Source organism: Bidens hawaiensis, unplaced genomic scaffold (assembly GCF_021521415.1).
Source record: "Bidens hawaiensis isolate Kalapana, Puna unplaced genomic scaffold, B.hawaiensis_p1.1 tig00004242_1, whole genome shotgun sequence".
Lineage (NCBI taxonomy): Eukaryota > Viridiplantae > Streptophyta > Magnoliopsida > Asterales > Asteraceae > Bidens > Bidens hawaiensis.
The window spans coordinates 519,250-539,947 of record NW_027491253.1 but is presented as its reverse complement, the minus strand read 5'-3'; the positions used below and the strand labels follow the sequence as shown (position 1 = coordinate 539,947).

General features: G+C 38.7%; 1 pseudogene; it reads right to left on the bottom strand.

Annotated features, from left to right (window-relative positions):
• Window positions 1–1,047: 1,047 nt before the first annotated feature.
• Window positions 1,048–18,650, bottom strand: LOC143625844 (epi-neemfruitin B 7-O-acetyltransferse L7AT-like; annotated as a pseudogene).
• Between the last annotated feature and the right edge of the window lie 2,048 nt (window positions 18,651–20,698).

The window sequence follows — 20,698 nt, the reverse complement described above, 5'->3', positions numbered from 1 at the left end:
TGAAGCATTATCTATCGGTCCGTCAAATGGTTCGATGGGCCTTCCAACTCTTTTGAGCACTTATACCCCGTCTGTGACCGTCTTTAGACGGGAGTCTGAAATGTTACAGTTTGCCTCTGTTTGCACGGAATTGATTAAAAACTATTTTAAACACAAAACCAATGTTTGTTTATCAGTTCTAAGCTTCTGAACTTACTTAAAAACACTTTCATGGTTTCCTAAACACTGTTTAACCAAGGTTTGATCGGCGTAGCTTAGATCGTGGCTTAAACGTAACGAAACAAACTTTAAATGAGACTTAAGTGTACCTTACTTTTTAGCTATGTAATGTAGCGACCTATGGTATAACTTCTAATACCTCTGGAATATTGAATCAGAACCTCTACTTTATCAGAACACTTTGGTTGAAGCTTGCTTTTGAACATCAAAACTTGATTATGATGTATGGTTTGATCTAGGAAAGCTCAAGAACTGATTTGTGCATGAAATAGACGATCATGAGACCCCTTTTATAGGGCCTAGATTGTCTGGATACGCATCAATGGACGCTTGACACGTTATAGGCTTGTATGTGAAAATCTTATGCCGACTCATTAGACGCACCGTTTTAAACTAGTGGGCGGATTAGACTGTTCGTCTAATCCTAACTTTGCGGCTAAGAAAACCTTTAGACGGGGCCATTTCAAAAGGTAGGTCGATGAGAGTAAAGGTGAAAGATGAACATTTCCACGATTTGAAAGGAATTGCAACTTATGGATCGAGTAAAGGTCAAGGTAAACGAGCCATTCGTACAGGTCAAAGTTAATTCTATTGTCCACTCTTGTGCAACATATTGTTATTAACTGCAGGGTTTCATTTAAACCACACGGCGAGAAATATTTGTATTATATTCATGTAAACATATATGTAGAAATTCCATTCTTTGTAGCTATGGTGTAATAATAGATATGCTATTAGGCCGGCCACATACATATGTCAAATAAGTTCTAGTCATCACAGCGCGCAAACTCTGCAACCATTTTCTTATAGAAACTAAAACAATGTAATTCAACAGTTAAAAAAACGAAGAGGAGTAGGGTTGACAGTAGCATAAGATAGAAGCTCTGCATCCTGCTCGAGTATCTCCATCTCTTCTGGGCTCAATGTGACTACAACTTCAACACCACCACCTTTCATGGTTTCATTCAAAGTGAATAACCTATTGTGTCCTGCGTTCATAGCATAAAACCATATCGGCTTCCCCCATCCAAAATCCAGGTTATAAATTCCACTATTCAACAAGCTTGAAGCTACAATGTAGCGCCCTTCCCCTATCATATCTATTAATAGGCTTGATCTTCTCAATGACTTACGGATGTTCACATGCCCTTTTTCCCCTTTCAAGGACTCAATTCGATCCGAGTTTATTTTTGCTATTGATTCTCTCAACTTAACAATCAGGATTGGCAAGCCCGGTTGCCATTTAGGAAAGCATATCGCACCAGCACCATCAAAAAGGTTGCCAGTTGAGTTTCCTGGCAAAGGAGGTGATGCTCTTTTGCGAAAGTTGACAACTGAGAACAAAAGATGAGGTGACAACGGACCAAATGGTCTTAGTTTGGATGCTGCATTTGTAACAGCTTTCCAAACTACAGCGGTTGTGGCCTTCATGCGGGTTGGTGGATGTCTTGAGCCAGAGCTGGCAACTGGTAAGGTCTTGAGCAAAGCTAAAGCCGCTGAATCAAATACAAATCTTTTTGTTTTAACCATTTTGGTAGCCAGTAACTGCTAAGGAAACGAGTCTTTTGAACAAGGATTGTTAGGAAACATCTCAGAGGCCACAAAACTTGGTGAAATTATCTTTGATGAACCACTAGCAGTTGCGGCCCAAGTTTTCATAAACATGTAAAACGTGTGTCCATCAAAGATCTTATGCGATACACTTGTGGAAATCCCAATCTCGCCACAAAGGAAAATGTTAACCTGAAAGAAAGGTCTCGAAAATAAAGTTAGTGTGTGTGTGTATATATATGTGTGTGTGTGTGTGTGTATGTATGTATGTATCTATGTATGATCGACCAATTGATCAACCAATATCACCCGACCAACCTTTCACCTCACATCTCAAATCACCGACATTCTTCACCTCACCTTTACGAACCACCACCTTCTGGTCATAAACCTTCATAACCTCAACTTCAACCCACACAACCTACACTCCCGTCTTGACCCAGCCTGAAACCACAACCCCAGAACAACCCCAAACCCTACCTTTAACCATAGCCTCACCATTCCCTACTCAATCAATAACGTTACCCTTACAAACCACAACCCAGCCAACCCAATTAGACATACCTCCTATAACCACCAAAACCACATTCTTTACACCTAATCCCTTGTCTGGTGGGAAGTACAAGAAGGCTCCGGTGTATGCTGATCCTATCCTCGATAGGATCATCGTACTAGAGGAATCTAACGCCAAGCGGGCTGAACGTGAGCGAGTCTTACTTGAGTACGTCAAGACTCAAAAGAAGAAAGAGTTGGAGGATGCCAAGGAGAAGGCGGTGTTGCTGGCATGGGTTGCCAAGATGGAGGGGGAGCGAGACCTCGATAAGGCGTTGATCGAGAGTCAGAAGAGCTGGATCGATACCCTCCAAAAGAGAGTTGACGGTCAGCTAAAGCTATTAACTGATCAATCTTTATCACTAGCTCAACATCATGAGGAGGGGTCGAGAGCCGAGTCTCGAGTATCTATGTTGGAGAGGAACCTACCATCGTCTTCTCGTCTTGAGAAGAAACTGAATGACAATCTAGAGAAGGCGATGGATAGGTTATTAACGAAGACGGAGGGGATTGACTCGATGATCCGGATGATCGAGAGCAAACAAGGGAATTCATGGAACATCGGGATTCTCATTGCTAAGAATTCCGAATTCAGGACTGATATTGAGGAGTTGAAGACTAAACTAGCCGCCCAAGACCGTCTTAACGAGTTACAGCTCAAGATGAACGAAGATATGGCGAGCAAGTATCAAGCAGCTTCCGAACTGATTGGGATGAGAGACGATGATTTCGAGAATATGGAAGGCCATCTTGACACTATGTTTGGGAGCTGGAAAAGCTAGGGGGGGAGGAAAGCAGACACAAGGACAGCAACCGTCTGCTGGTCCAAGTGTTGGTGCTGGTGTGGAGTTGGCGATGGCAACTGGTGGTGAAACAACTGTGGGGATTCTCATACAACATGTTGGTGGTGGTACTAGTGCTGGAGGTACCGGTTCTAGCCCTCCGGATGTTGAAGGTTCTGCTGCTAGGACCATGGCACAGACTGAGGAGGAGGAGGAAGAGGATGTGTATTGTAGTTTTGATGGGGATGATGATGATGATGATGACGAGGGAGGAGATGGCGGTGATGGAGGTAGCGGTGGTGCCGGGGTAGGGGTAGCGGTGGAGTGGATACTCAAACTGCTCCACACAACGACACGCAACATGAAGACCCCTCTACTACCGAGGCTTCAAACGGAGTGAGAGATAGGGACGCTGCACTGGAGGATAAGTTTAATGCCTTATTTGGTTCTGATGATTTTGTAGGTACCAAGTCTCTTACCGACAAAACAGGGATCTCTGACGAGGAAGATGGAATCAACTACTCACCACGTCCTTACACGCCGATTCAAGACGTCAGAGATCTAGCTCCCGAAAACTGAATCTGTCATTGATCTTGAAGCAAACACGTCGCAAGTGCTGAAGCTAATGAAGAAAAGTGGCACTTCTTGACAAGCCGTGGTAGCGTACGATGCAGGAACTACCCGTACCACGACAACTCACTTATCGCGTATGCTAAATATCATGTGGATAGTAAGTCGTGGGTGATACGGCGAGTAAACGAAGACCTCACCTTCATGCATTCCACCGAAATGCATACTTTGCCCGAACTTGACATGATTTATTTCAGGCGGGCTGTAGGTGATGGTGTTGGCGAAAAGAAGATGGAAGGTTGGCTCAAGCGTCATATGGATCGTGAATCAAGGATCGATTACGTAAACTTCCAGCTGAATAAGGGTCGAAAGTACAAGCATCCGTCCGAGATCGATCCAACAACGGGCAAGCGCAGAACAACATGGAGGTACAAGATGCCCAAGGAAGGTCGTGAGATATATCGTGGAGAGCCGTTCGAGAACAATCTACTCCACGACTTCCTTTCTTAGGAATTCGACAATAATACGGGCGAGGCCGTAATTCATTGCCGAACTATGCATCCTTTGCGTGTGTTCGATGAACATGAGTTGATGGGTCTCAGCAAGGAGGACATTTTGAAGCTACACAAGTCTCCTTTGCCTACTCTTGAAGACCACAGGAAGCAGAAAAACGATAAAATAGTTGAAGTCTTCAACAAGTTCGTTCGCAAACTTGTTGAGATTCCACTATCTGATGACGGCTGCCTGGAGTATGAGACCAATTGAAGACGAGGACGAGGCACAATACTAAAGACTAGAGGGAGATTGTTAGGCCCTATTTTGTATATTTAGTCTTTTATATTATTTCGTTTATTTACGTTTCCATGTAATCGTCTTTCTTGTTATCTTGTATGTTTGGGCCTAAGGCCATATGTAAACAAAGCCAATTTAGGCACAAGTAAATAAAGCATGGTGTATGAGACTTACACTATAAATAGTGCAAGTATCTCATGCATACATAATCTTTTGCCTTATCCTATCTATCAACTCTCCACTTTCTCTCTTCTACTTACATTTCCGGTAATAACAAACACCAAACAAGATCTGAGATCTCCGTTCTTCTAGTGTGATTTCTGCTGGCACTAGTTGAGATTGATCCAAGAATATTTGTTGTTTGATCCGTCTCGGGACCTACAGTTTACTTATAAGAACATGTCCACACAAGAGAAAATGCTTCAATTGGTAATATAATTAAAATTTGAGTAGATCACATTACACACCCATTATTTGAAAAGTAACATATTACGTCTTTTTAACTATTAAACCTTTTTCATGAAATGTGAACCAAAGGATGCAAACCTGATATTTACACATTCAACTCGTTAATACTCGGTCTATGTGACATATTGACATTGATGACTTGGAAGTCGCTTTAAAAATGTTCCAAGATATGGTTTTAGAGGGTGTCGTTCCAGATACCGTGACCTGCAATACCAATTAACGCCTTTCCAACCTGAGGTGCGATTCATGAAGCGTCTAAGCTCGTTTACGACATGTTATTTACAGGATGCCCGCTTGATGAAATCACATATAATGGGGTAATAAAGGCGTTATGTAAATATGCACGGCCGGCTATATTTATATGTGGCAGGGGGATCGACGGGTATAGGCCCGACTATCCGCTAGGCCCGAAAATTTTTAAAATTTATATATATATTGTTATAAAAAAAAGGAAAATTGGTTTTACATAATCCCAACTATCACCTGTTGCCAAACAACAGGCCCAACTTTGCACTTGGCTGGTGGCGGTCCTAACTAAAGGGGTATTTGTTTTTAACGGGCCACGACTAACGGATGTTAACCCCGTTAGTGATTTGCTGACGTTGACCTTCTTCTCCGGCTGGAAACCTGCCGGAAACCTGCAACTCGCCTCCATTCTCCCTAATATCATCACACCGTCTCCCTCCCTCTTCAAAAGACATCGGAAATTTGAAAATGAAGTGCATGACATCTTCTTCCATGGCCAATCCCTAGATACCAAACCCGATCTTGTTTTCAAAAATTCGAAATCAATGTTACACGATCTACAAAATAAGCATAGGGCTTTTGTTACGGGGGTCAAAACGAGTCAAATGAAGTGTCAATTGCCTCGAATGACACACGATTGACGAGGGTGAACTTCGCCGGAGACAACAACGGCGACATGTCAGTTAGGTTTCGTATGAGGGGAAAGATAAAGAGAGAGACGGTGTAACGATATTAGGGAGAATGGAGGCGAGTTACAGATTTCCGGCAGGTTTCCGACCGGAGAAGAAGGTCAACGTTAGCAAATCACTAACGGGGTTAACATCCGTTAGCCGCGGCCCGTTAAAAACAAATACCCCTTTAGTTAGGATCGCCACCAGTCAAGTGCAAAGTTGGGCCTGTTATTTGTCAATAGGTGATAGTTGAGATTATTTAAAACCAATTTTCCTAAAAAAATTGTATTTGAACTTATAGTCTTAGATCTTCAATTTTGTTTAGGCCCATATAAAATCATGTCCAATTGCCCAAATTATTTGTATGCCTATAGCCCAATTACAAAATATTTTTATTGTTAATTTGTTATTTTGTTATACCGCACAAAAAATAGAACTGTAGAAAGCAGAAAGCCAGAAAGAAGAAAGCCAAACAACCTTAATCCACCGCAAGTCTGACGACGACTTGCTTCCGCCTTCCGTCACTCCGTCCGTCCGTCGCCGAACCGCTGGTTGCTGTCCAGACCTGCACGACCACTGCAACACCACCACCACCAACCTTCAGCCTCCGATTCTCCAAAATTCTGAATTTCTGATCCAGGCTAGTTACTTTTTTTATTAGTTTTATAAAAGTTATTGACTTAGAATAATAGAATCTTATATTTTATTGTTCATAATTCATGTTTTGTTTGTTTATTGAATTATGTTGATTTGTTGTATATGTCAACATCAGTATGCTTGAAATTTAGTTATTAATCAGTTTGTTTAGCGAATAGACGATAAGACGAATAACACATTTAACTAAGTAACTAACTGAACTCGGAACTAAAGCTTAGATTATCAAGAATTGATTGAGAGTTTTACTTCAAAAATTACAAGAAGAGTATCGCGTTTCGTTTAGGTATTTAATGCTAGACTGTCGCTATCTAGTCAAAAACAATATAAATCAGTGTCCTAATCACCTTAAACTAGTCAGGGTAAATAGGGTGTCGAACCATGAGGGGTATGTGGTCAGTGTAGAGTGTAAACGATTCCTAACATTATGAAGTAAATTCTATCAAAGTGCTGATCACACTAGCAAACAATTTAGTTGTATAAGAAATGAACAAGTGCTCAAGATTCAGTCAATCAAATAAAGCAAATCACACCCGGGAATCCAAGTAAGCAATCAAACAGCAATCTCATGCAACTTAACAGATTAACTATCTTGTGTCAACTACAACTGACTAACCGGTTAAACCTTAGGCATCCACGCTCGCTAACACACGGCACTGGTTATCAAATGATCCCTGCCAGTGTGACTCAACTAAGGGCAAACGTATGCTTTATTGCAATTAACAGGTCAAACAATCCTATGAGCAATTATTATAGCAATCGACAAACTAATCGTTTTGATCGAAATAAACCTAAACCGACTGATTGTACGAACATACTAAACATCAATACTCATAGATTAACATCAAAACAATTACAATTAGTTGTTCTAGTACATGAGAAATAAACTGAAAGATTACAAACTATACATCCCGGGTATGACTCGAAGGACTAGCCGCGCATCGGCATCTCTCGGGCCTCGGTTATGATCTGATAGGCCATGTATGATGCTTAGAGGTGATTGGAAGCGATGGGGACTCTCTCTTCTGCTCTGAAAATCACCTCGAAGGTGAAGAATGCCGTCTAGGTTCGTCAAAACGTAATATAAAAACAAACCCTAACTTTCACTATTCTGGGGACCATCGCGTAACGCAATGGTGCTCTTTCCTAGTCCATCGCGCTACGCGATGGACCAAAGTCAACACAGTCATTTACAGGGCATCGCGTAGTGCGATGCCCCACCTTCAACACCTATTATGCTACGCGATGGGTCACTTCAATCAGCAAGTTCACATGATTGCCTCAGTAAGTGTGTTGGACATCCCGGGTCTTCATTCCATGCTCGTACAGGTCCAAATTAAGCGCGTTAAGTACCTGTGACCTGAAACACAATAAACATGTATGAAGTACCATAGTTCCTAAACTAAACGAGTAAAACAAGTAAGTTAACACACATAAATATGTACAAATAAACCGAACATCACATCCCCACACTTATCTTTTGCTTGCCCTCAAGCAAAACTCTAAAGTAAACATCAACCGCCATCATAGGTCAACCAATTATCATCATTAATACTAGCAAGGTTTAAGGTCATACCCAGTTTCTAGATTGACAATCCACAAATAAAGTTAATGCTACAATAAAACTCTAGAATCGCCCAGACAAGTGTACTTTGTTTTCGGTTAAGGCATACATGTTCATACCCCTTACACTATCAACACTCTACTCGGTTTAATATCTGGACTAGCAAAAGATGTGCTAGTATATGTCTCTGCCCTCAAAATACCTAATATGAGATATAACTTAATACACTTGCAGGTCAGTCTTATCTCCACCCATTAACCACCAGTTGCATAAAGACTCAGACTAAGGTTTTGCTGAGGCTTAGGTTCGGGTGCGGATCAGACTTATTTAGTGACTCGGGTGGATGAAACCCAGGCAAACAAACCAATAAATAGACTCACAAATACAAACGAACTAATTACACAATCACTACTATTTACAACTGAACAAACTAAACAGATAACTTCTTTTTGTCTTTTTGCTGATTTTTCAATTTTTTTTCTTTTTTTTCCTTTTTTTTTGTACCAATAACTGATAGTTACAGCTCAGAACTTTACAGCTTTACAACTCGTCTGACTAAATACAACTCGATATATGTATATACACGACTCGATAACGAACTGGATTTCATCACACGGGTTAAAATAAAATAAAGGCTAAGGCTGCAATGGTGTGTAATGTTCAGTTTAGCAAACGAGAAAGGATAAGGTCCAAATGGGCTCCTAGGGGATAATGTCAGGTAAGGAATTTATTTAGTGAGGAAAATATGTACGGAATGGGTTTTCTAAAGTCCTAATCTCCATACAGGTGGTGGTATTAAGATCTCGAAAAGCATGTGACAAGCAAGTTCTAATTCTGTAAAACATACCGGTTTCCCTCAATAAATGACAAGACATGTTTTATATCTATTATATAATATGTGTATTAAGTATAGGGGCTAATCTCACAATATGTCTGGAAATATGGGTTGCCGATATGAAACATGTATACCCGTCCCCTTGACTCATTATCCCAGCCTAAACAATTCCATTTTCAACTTCTCATTTTAAAAACATTTGTCGAGAAAACTATCGAGAAGCTGAAAAACTAACCATGACCAAAAACCTCTAACTTGGCATTAATAGCAATAAGTGACAGTTAACAACTTAAGTTTCTGAAGACTGTTCGAGGTACTATCGGGCTAAAAATTTTCAATTTTCCCCCATCCCCATACTTGAGGTTGACATTGTCCTTAATGTTAAAATAATAAAATAATTAATAACCCCATTTAGGGGACGGGGATGAACTGACAGTTTGACTACTTAAAAACTCTGGGAACAAATGTGATGACTAAAGCAAATTATACAATTACAATTCTAAAAACTAATATACAAATAACAAAATAGTTTATGAAACCGAAATCACCTGATAATAATGATAATGCAATGCAAACTCGGCCCACAACTCTCAACACACTCGTGACACACGTCTCCACCTTGACCAATACTGTCTAACCAAATCTGCACAATTCTCGAGACATATATAAGCAACCACTCACAAGTATAAGACTTAGGTCTTTCGAGAGTTAATATTATTATATTATAAAAATCATTACCGAGCCGAGTTAGTCAGTTTCATAAAAAATTTTGTTAACCAATTAAAAATAATAATAGACCTAACTCACTTTCGTAGGAATCACGGTTGCATTAAGCGTATGAAACAAGCTCTTTAAACCCCCCGGTAGCCCAGGTGGACGAGTGAGGTCTCGTGAGGGTTTGTAGTGAACACACCCCAAAAGTTCCAAAAGCAACACAAACAAATATACAAATATACAGATCAAATACAACAGACAAAGTGGGAGGGCTGTTCTATATAAATATTATTATATTATAATTACTTATTTATTTTAAATATTTTTTTAGAGATCCGAGGACCCATCGCGAGGTAAGCAAACGTCGCGCTACCAGACCCAATTAATTCAAATTAGGGTTTGGAACCCATCGTGTAGCGCGATGGGGTTGGTCATGGCATCATCGCGTTACGCGATGACGTCAGATGTAAGGGAAGTCCCAGCCACCATCGCGTAGGGCGATGGTGAGCTGTCCAGGGCCATCGCGTAGCGCGATGGTCCGTAGTGAACAGAAAGTTTTTGCCGATTTGGGGTCGGGCATTTTCCGACCCAGTCACTTTTCGACATCCCGACAACACCCTGAACATGTTTCCGAAGTCGGAATTTGCACCACTTACATGGAAAGCCGTGAAATTAACCAATTACTTACCAAACCTCCAAGACGCACACTGCATCAAAAGCCTCCCCACACTTGAGATATGTTGCACAGAACTCGAGACCAAAGTCAAACAACGACTCAACGAAAAGAAAATAAAATGGAACACACTTACAAACCCCGGGTTGCCTCCCGGTCAGCACTGAATTGCGTGTCTACAGCTCGACAATGCCTCGAATGCTTCAAGTAGCTTCATAAACCGGTGAGGTCACCATAGAACTCACTGATTTCTTTCCTCTCCTTCCTTTCCTTGCTGTCGGTTTCTCTCCATCTTTCGTTTTAACGCCTCTCTCATTCCAACCTTTCTTCTCACTGCTACCCGTCAGGTCGTTCCTGTCAGTTACAAAACATCCCTCTCTTGTGTGATTTGTGCACGATGGTACGCACTTGTCAACACGGTTTCCACACTTAATGCCCAAAAATCCCTCAGCACAATCAATTACCGCATGTGTTGTGGCAAGGAACGGTCTGCCCAGTATGACTTCAGATTGTTTAATATTACCCTTAGCATAGTCAAGTACCAGGAAGTCAACTGGGTAGCTAAAATCGTCCACTTGAACCATTACATTAGTGACATGCCCTGGGGGTGTGTATGAGTTTGATTCGCCAACACCACGGTGGTGTTTACACTCTCTAACGGGCCAAACTCATACTGATCATATAAACTGCCAGGCATGACACTAACACATGCTCCAAGATCTAGAAGTGCCCGATCAGTTTTGAAATCTCTAATTTGAATTGATAAAAGTGGCACTCCCGGGTCTTGGAGTTTACTTAAGGTGGTATTATCCTCCACCTCCTTATCATCCGTGTTGGTCAATTTGGCATTTAAACATTTTTCACAAATGCAATTTTCACAAAAAGTTGATTTATTAGAGTTCGATTTCAATTCATTTTGAGAAATTGTTTCCTTTTGAGCAACACATTCATTATCATCATTAACATCATTCACCACCGCCTCAACAAACTGCGGTGGTGACTCAACTTCAACACAAGTAATTTCAAAATGAGGTACAAGACTTACCGCGTTGATGTGCACACTGTTACTCTTCTTCGAGCTTGAGCTGGCATGTTGCGAGTTTACTGTGGTATCGCTTGGTAGCTGACCCGCGTTCTTCTGAAATCTCGCCACGTCTGCTGCGAGCTAACTAATCTGCTTTGACATCGCTTCTGCTGACTTGTCTCTCAACTCGAACTGTCTCTGCGTTTCCTTCTGATTATCTGTCACGAGCTTCAACAACGCATCGAGTTTTGAATGAATTGGACCCGTCTGAATTTCCTGAACTACCCTTCTACTGGTCCTGATTCTGATTACCCGACGAACTGTTACCCCAGTAACCATCTCTGTTATACCCCCGACTGTTATACTCACTGTTCGAACCAACCTAACGGTAGCTGTTTTGCTGTCGGTTCTGACTGGACCCCTGAAAGTTCGGGTTCGACTGATTCGACGCGTTCCCGTATTTGAAATTCGGGTGATTCCTTAGGCCCGAGTGATAAGTATTCGAATTAAACTCTTGGTCCTTGGACTCCCCGTACGCATAATTGACTTCCTCCTCATCGGTATATTCGTCATCATCAACCCCGGGGCAATCGTCAACCTTATGCCCCAACTCTCCACAATCTGAACAAACCGGGAATTTAACCCCGACTTTACCAACCTCTTTCTTCTTATCTTTCCGATAACTCGCGAGTTCGCGTTCCAATTCTGCAATTCTGACTGACTCGCTCGACGCTGATTTAACTGTTCGGGTAACCCCGACTTTTCGTCTTCGTTCAGCTGCTGCTTCTGACTTGGAATCCTCACACATAAACTCAAGGAAATCCCAATCATCCTCTTCTGGTTGGTTCAACAACATCCCATTACATGACGATTTCAGGTACTTTCTATCCTCGTAAGTCAACCCGTCAACAAAACACTTCACTAACTCCCACAACTCAATATGGTGGTGCGGGTATTTCCTGATCATCTCCTTATAACGAATAAATGCCTCATGAAATAACTCATCCGGTGACTATGCAAAATGTCGAATCTCCATCCGGGCTTCGTTAGTCTTCGACTGCGAATAATACTCGTTAAGGAAAACTTGTTGCATCTCGGTCCAGCTCTCAATACCGTGCATCGGTAGCGAGTTGAACCAGTGTTTTGCTTTGTCTTTTAATGAAAACTGGAACAACCGCAACCGAACCTCATCTTGATCATAAGTACCATCACCAATAGACCCGCAAATAGCTGAAAAATCTGACAAGTGTGAATACGGGTCTTCCGATCCCAGTCCGTGAAAATGTGGAACTATGTTAATGTAGGAAGGGCGGGATTTAAATGTCGGCTGTCCCGGCTCGTGAACCTGTGGGACAATAGGTGAGGCACAATCAGAAATAGCCTGTCTGAACCGACTGTTAACACCCTGAACCAGAGGCCTATAATTCCTTCGTCTGGCCCTCGGTTCCTCAAAACCTCCCCGGTTAACCTGAATCGGCTGTCTTTGTTCCTCCCGATATCTTCCTATACCACCCCGATCCGGATTTCTGTTCCTCCACCTGTTACCTCTCACCCTAACCGGTTCCTCAACCTCATCAACCTCTTCAATCTGTATACCCTCATCTGCATTTCTCATCTCAAACCCGTCATTCATTGGTCCTCATTCTTCCTTATCTCCCTTTTCTTCGTCTTCAGTATGAATACTGACATTGTCAAAATCCCGTATAATCTGCTGTCGGTGACGAGGGGTGTTGTTCGGGACTGATGGCCCGGGTCTATCAAGGTTTCGGTTTCGATTTCTGGATTGTCGGGCTGAATTTTAGTGTTGTTGATTGGTGTTTATTGGTGGTTGTAGGTCATTATTTGGTGGATTTTGGTTATTTGGTGGGTTAGGCTCGGGTTGGAAAACATTGATCTCGGGTGGTGGGTTTTGGTTTTGGTTCTGACCTTCCATGTCTGACTGTCTGATCTGAGCTTGGTTCTACCGAGCTAACCGTTCGAATTCTGGCTCGTAAATTAGCAGAGACTTTCTTCCTGAATGGCGGGTGTGCATAAACCTATTACCTGCACAAATAACACACCCCGCGTAAAATGGGAAAATAAAACTAAACTAAAATTAAAAACAAAAACTAAATTAAACTAAACTAAACAAAGAAATCAATTAATCACAAAAACACTAAGCGCACTAACTCCCCGGCAACGGCGCCATTTTGATGCTAGACTGTCGCTATCTAGTCAAAAACAATATAAATCAGTGTCCTAATCACTTTAAACTAGTCAGAGTAAGTAGGGTGTCGAACCATGAGGAGTATGTGGCAGTGTAGAGTGTAAACAATTCCTAACATTATGAAGTAAATTCTATCAAAGTGCTGATCACACTAGCAAACAATTTAGTTGTATAAGAAACGAACAAGTACTCAAGATTCAGTCAATCAAATAAAGCAAATCACACCCGGGAATCCAAGTAAGCAATCAAACAGCAATCTCATGCAACTTAACAGATTAACTATCTTGTGTCAACTACAGACTGACTAACCGGTTAAACCTTAGGCATCCACGCTCGCTAACACATGGCACTGGTTATCAAATGATCCCTGCCAGTGTGACTCAACTAAGGGCAAACGTATGCTTTATTGCAATTAACAAGTCAAACAATCCTATGAGCAATTATTATAGCAATCGACAAACTAATCGTTCTGATCAAAATAAACCTAAACCGACTGATTGTACGAACATACTAAACATCAATACTCATAGATTAACATCAAAACAATTACAATTAGTTGTTCTAGTACATGAAAAATAAACTGAGAGATTACAAACTATACATCCCGGGTATGACTCGAAGGACTAGCCGCGCATCGGCATCTCTCGGGCCTCGGTTATGATCTGATAGGCCATGTATGATGCTTAGAGGTGATTGGAAGCGATGGGGACTCTCTCTTCTGCTCTTAAAATCGCCTCGAAGGTGAAGAATGCCGTCTAGGTTCGTCAAAATGTAATATAAAAACAAACCCTAACTTTCATGATTCTGGGGACCGTCAAAACGTAATATTAAAAATTTTTGTTTCAAACTAATACGAGCCTCATCCAATAACATCAACATAGTCTTCGGATTCGCCGGAACCAAAAATAGTTACATTTCTCCTTAGATATTAATTTATAACATGATTTCTAAGTTTAATCATCCAAACTAGAAACAAGTTTTAGTCGTAATTAAAACTATTGCATATGCTCAAGTTATTAGATTACTCTTTATTTAAAATTAATAATGAAATATACTTAAAGAGTACTAAAAAAATATGGATTTAACTAATTGAGAAAATAAAATCTACTTGACGTTGCAATTTTGTTAGGATTTAAAAGTAAGAAAATAAATAAGAGTATGGGAAATAGGAATCGATCCCTGATCATGGAAAAACAACTTTAAAATCTTACCAACATACTAGAGTAGATTGTTCGGTCTAAAAGTCAAAACAAAATTTTATATATAACATATTAAATTTTCTTTTGTAATTGAGGCTTTAAAAATTGGTGGGCCTAAAGCCCTAGCTTCACCTAATTACACTAACGGGCCGGCCCTGACCGCCACCGTCACCTCAGGTTGCCTATATTGCACGTTATGGTCCATTGTGTTTTTAGTATATTGTTTATCGTGTTTTTCCATGGTGTGTTTTAGTGCGTTGTGTTGTGCATCGTGTTTTACGTATATGAGTTTTCGTTTTTTTTTAAGGATAACAATAGTATACTCATATTAGTACAAAAAAACATTTGATTTTATGGTGTAACTTTTTTAAAGAAATGTTAAATGACGTATAAAAAAGTTACAAACGTTTAAAACTAACAGGATATTTAACATATGACTTGCATGTGTTAAGAATTTTTTTTTTCTCCTTGTGAGTCGTGACCCTTCCTCATTTGGTCCCCTTTAAACAAATGACATTTAATAGTAGCTTCTAATTTCATAGCATATATACTAATATTTAATTTACAAAGTGATGGTTTATTGGTCTTCTGGTTCAATAAGATGGGATCTATGTGGTCTTAAGTTTGAAACCACACTTAGACCATCCACAATGCTATGGGCGCTCTTATCTTAAGTGTTACATCATCTGTCACATAATATTTTTACGAATCCTTAAAAACCTTAATTTCATCTCTAACCCTATAAATATCCTTAACCTTTTTAATTTTCACCTTATCACCTATTTACATACAATATTTAAATAAAACTTTTTTTTTTCACTTTGGTCCCAACTTTTCATAGGAGCCGAGACAAACACATACCCTTATGTAAGGACATTTTACCGAAGGACTTTTATGAATGAACACCTTCAATAATAAGGGCATCTAAGAGCTTCCAATGGCTTTCAACCTAAAGACCCATTAGATATAGTGTTAGTCCACAATGCAAATGCAAATGAAAATGAAAAACCAAACGAGTGGAGCACTTTCAATTCTAAAGTTCCATTTATTTCTAGATTCTAGCACCAAAAGTTACCTTTGACTACGGTTTCAAAACACATCCAAGTTAGATCGCTATAATCTCAAGAAGTCAATCACAATCCCAGCAAAACCACCATTCCACCAAGATTGACCGTGCTAATCGGGTCAGTTTTTTTTATGGAAAAAATACTAAATTAAACATCTTTTATTAATAAATTTTAAAAATAGACACGGCTTTTTTTAGCCTACATCTCTCCGATCATTGATCTTTTATCCAATAAATAAAAGCCACATCACAGGAGCTTGCTAAGGCGACTAAGCCTAACCGGCACTTTATGGATACGGAAATTTGTAAAAGGTAAATGAGACCCACTTTCAACCAATATAAATGCGACACGTATGTGTCACACACAGCTTAACTTAGCTTACAACTCAAGTTTTTAAGCCGACGTTCTTGACTCTTAGCCGGCTTTGGGATCTATGTATATTCACTTAGCCTGCTCATTATTTTCTCTCTTAGTTGGCTCCAACTCGGCTCGTAGGCTAAAACTTCACTTAGCCGACTTCTTTTCTTACTTTTAGCTGCCAAAATTAAAAATATTTACCTACTCAGTTAAATATTTAGCTGGCTTTTATGTTTTTCTCTCTTAGCCGTCTTCTTTTCTTCCTTTAGTCACATATATTTAGCCACCATATAAATAAATTTTACCTACCCAATTAAATACTTAACCGACTTATATTTTTTTTCTTCACCCTAACAAGGTGTTTTACTTTCTTACTACACTAGATTCATTTTTCTTTTCATATTTTAAAATACCTTGGAACGGTGAAGAAGATTTTATAACTTTTACAAAAATATTGGTTAAAAATAATCAAACTTGGTAAGTACACACATTTAATACCATGCCTAAAACATGTCGGCTAAGAGAAAAAAGAAGTCGGCTATGAGAAAAAAAATGAAAGCCGCCTAAGTATTTAATTAGGTAGGTAAATTATTTAATTTAGTCGACTAAAACATGCCGGCTAAGAGAGAAAAAAGAATGTTTAAGAGAGAAAAAAACAAGACAACTAAGAACATGTTTTGGATTGAGTTAGAAAACTGTTTATTGACTTAGGAGGTGTTTTTTTTTCACAAAAGATCTTCCTGACCTCTTTTGTCTGCTCTACGCAGACATTTACGTTTGCGGCGTGCTTGTTTTTCTAAAGACATTTCATTAAAAAAGTTTGTATGTAGACATAGACCATGGTATTCCAACATCTTCTAAACTCATTATTTTCATCATATATAAAAAAGCACTAGCTTCCTCTCCTCTCTTCTCCTCACCTCTTCTTACCGTCACCTTCAATCTCCCTCCCTGCCACCGTCGACCACCCAACCCGCTGCCTGCTCACCCTGCCGCCGCTGCTCCGCCGCCATCTGCTCCGACTCCCTATCCAAGTATACCAATTGTTAATTAATTATGTTAATTTATTGTTCAATTGAGTTGTTAATTGATTAGTTTTTTTTAAATTTTTGTTAATTGAATTTTTATTAATTGATTGTTCAATTGAGTTGTTAATTGATTTGTTCAATAACGCCATCTGCTCCGACTCCCTACGCTCAAGTGGTCACAAATACAAACCACATTGACTTCTAATATCAATATATAACGCTCAAGTGGTCACAGATCCAAACTATAAACTAAATTAATTTATTATATCAATTATCTCTTTTGTAATAGTTCACGTATACTTCCTATTCGCTATGATCTTCCACTCGACTACTTCATTGACAAATTAATTGAAGTATTTATTCTAATTATGCTCAAAATTAATTTTGTATATGTCACGCTCTGTTTGACGAACCAAAATCAAAGGAACTAAATTAATGAATTCACAGCCCAAAATCAAAACAAACTGATTCACAAAACAAAGTAACACATCCAATTTTGAATTTCAATTTGATTTTGATTTTAATTTTAATTTTGATCTGGTAGGCAATTTTGAAGTACAGGTTTGATTTTGGCCAACGATTTAAGCGAATTTGTTCACGATCGCGTTAATGAAAATTATGCCACTAGCGTGATTGCATAAGGTGAATTAGAATGTAAACGAAATTGAATTAATTTATCATCTTGACCCCAAGTGTTTTTTTAATTGGAATTGAAATCAACGATGATATTATTTGCGTACCTTTTTGTACGATTATGATTATTGTATTCTATATTTTATCTATAATCTATATACATATGTATGTATGAATGTATGCATGCATGCATGTTTGTGTCGCTATATTTGAGTGGTACGATTAGAACTAAATTGTATACCCATGACATAATTTCCAATTGATGATTATCTGGTGCATGGACTTTGAGACAATAACTCTCTTACATTTTCATCATCCGGATGACAGAGAAAATCTTGGAGCTTCTGGTTGACTCTAGCTTCTACGTGATAGAGTCCTTCATCGTTGCATTCGATATGACAATTATCCTTAACTTTTTCAGCAAAAAGGTATAATCAAGTAAGAACCTTAGATAAAGTCTCCTTGAGATGTTTTGATCTTTTGGTTACTACATCAGTAAAGCTGGTGTTGTTGGTATTAGTATTAGGAATAAATAAGATCAAAGGGGTGTAGACATTGTATGTATGTATATATGTGGAGTTGGCGTAGTTGGTTTGATGGTTTCTCTTGAAATTATTTCAAGATTAACCTCCTTACCGCCGCTTTCAAGCTTGTTATCACCCGGTAACCTGAAATAATCATAATAAATCACAACACATCCACGAATTATGAAGTTGATCTATAATTTACCTTGTCGAGGTACCATAAGATCGACCAAAAAATAAGTATGAACATTGCATTTGATAGTGATAAGAATTAAGGAAACGCCGGGTTGCATTATGGGCTGAGAATAATAACCACTTCATCGTGTGGGTGATGATCAGCTTAACACCACACTCTTCAATTTTATAGGATGTAAAGGCGCAAAGCTGTTTATATATAACTCATCAGTGTATCACAAAGGCATGGCCTTTAAATAATATATCAACTATGAGTTGTCTCGAACTCTCGATATACTTCAAACTTACAATTTTATAAAATTCAGCGCATTCATTCTATTATTACTTATTTAAAATAAGAAATCTACTATTCAGGAATCTGGTATACAATATTGCAATTTTGTTACACGTTCTTAATAGTTTTCTTAGTTAAAATAGAACTAAGGTCCGGTTAACCCTTCACGACGTACAGCTGAGCTTCTGTTTCTTTATAATATATTGTTTTACTACGAGGACTAATTTGTCATGTTTTACATTCTTTTCATTTTATATTCTCCTTTCAAATAGTTAACAAAGATTATTAAGAGTATTCTCAGCCTATTCACTGTATTTTGTGAGGAAGTTTTGTAAATTATATGGTATGGTTATTAGTGATTGTGAGACATGAGAGAGAAAATGCTAAATAGGAAAGTTATATTTGAGTTTTCACTGTTCACACCGTATAATTTTTTAATATTTTCTGAAAGTGGTTATGAGTGAATGAGAAGGAAAAAATAATGATAAAGATATAAAAAGTATTATTTAATTAAACAGTAGAGAGAAAATACAGTGATTTTTAAGTATAATGATATGATATATATGAATATATGGTAGGAAATAGGTTGGGAATGCTCTAAATTTTTATATTTGTCTTTTTGATTGAGTACACAATTATCATTATATATTAGTATTAGTATAATAATATTGTTATCAATATTAATTACCGTTACACTCACACCTAGTGACGGAGCCAAAAATTTTCTCTTATGGGTTCGGAATATCTCGGTGCTCGATCTTTTTCCGACGTCAAAGTTTCCGGGCCCGAATGGATCAGGTTTGTCATTCGACCAAATAAATAAAAAGCAATATCACTATCATAACAAATAGACATCATCTTTATTTTTGTCCCGAACTGTTGAAGGAGGCTATAGTTTGAGCCTGGTTGATAGAAAAGATATTGATCGGTGTTTTTTTTGGCTATTTTTCTATTTAATTTTTTATTTTGGTATTATGTTTAATGTTAATTGGGTTGGGCTTATTTACTCATATTATTAATAATTTTGGTCCATTTATAACGTTTTTTACTAATTTTTGTAGTTTTTTTTAAGGTTTTTATATTTTATAGAAATATTATTCGTTATTAAAAAAACTTTTTTCCTAAATATTTCATAACCAATGAGTTCCTATATTTTTTAAAATGATGCTAGGTTCACTCGCCAGAAAAGAATGGGTTCGCTCGTTAAATCGCACCTATAGACTATATGAAACCAAAAATTAACCGGGTTCGGCCGAACCCGGTGAATTAAATGTGGCTCCGTCACTGCTCACACAATTTGGGTTGTTCACATGCCAAACTAAGCTGACGGAAGGTCCACTCATACTCACATTGATGTGTAAACGAGCCAATCTAGATTGGTTTGTAAATAAGCAGAACCGAACTTGGCTTGACTCATCAAATAATTATTTTTATTGTAAGAAACAATAATAATAAAAGAGTCTTTACTGACTCATTAACCAAAAAAGCTTTAAAATAACAATAATAATAATAATAATAATAATAATAAGACAGAATTACAGATATTGCTCTTCATATTTGTATTCAATGTCAGAGCTTGCCCTTTATCATTAAAGTTGATCTGTTTTGTACTCTATGTCTCGAAATGCTACACCGTTTGTCCTTAAGCACTAACCTAGTTTAATCTTAATGCAAATTTGGTCATATTAACCCCATATGAGGGTATTATTGTCTTTCCATCTTAAATCACCGGCGATGGCTCTACTCCACCGATTAGTCTGCTCCTCTCATCTCATTCACAAAATCAAACTCCAATTCCATGTTTCGGCCTCTGCTCATCCTGGAAACGCTAGAGATTTTCGTTCTTTAGGTTAACGACAATAGTAGCCACCGAATGTAAAGAGAGGAGTTATGAACTTGA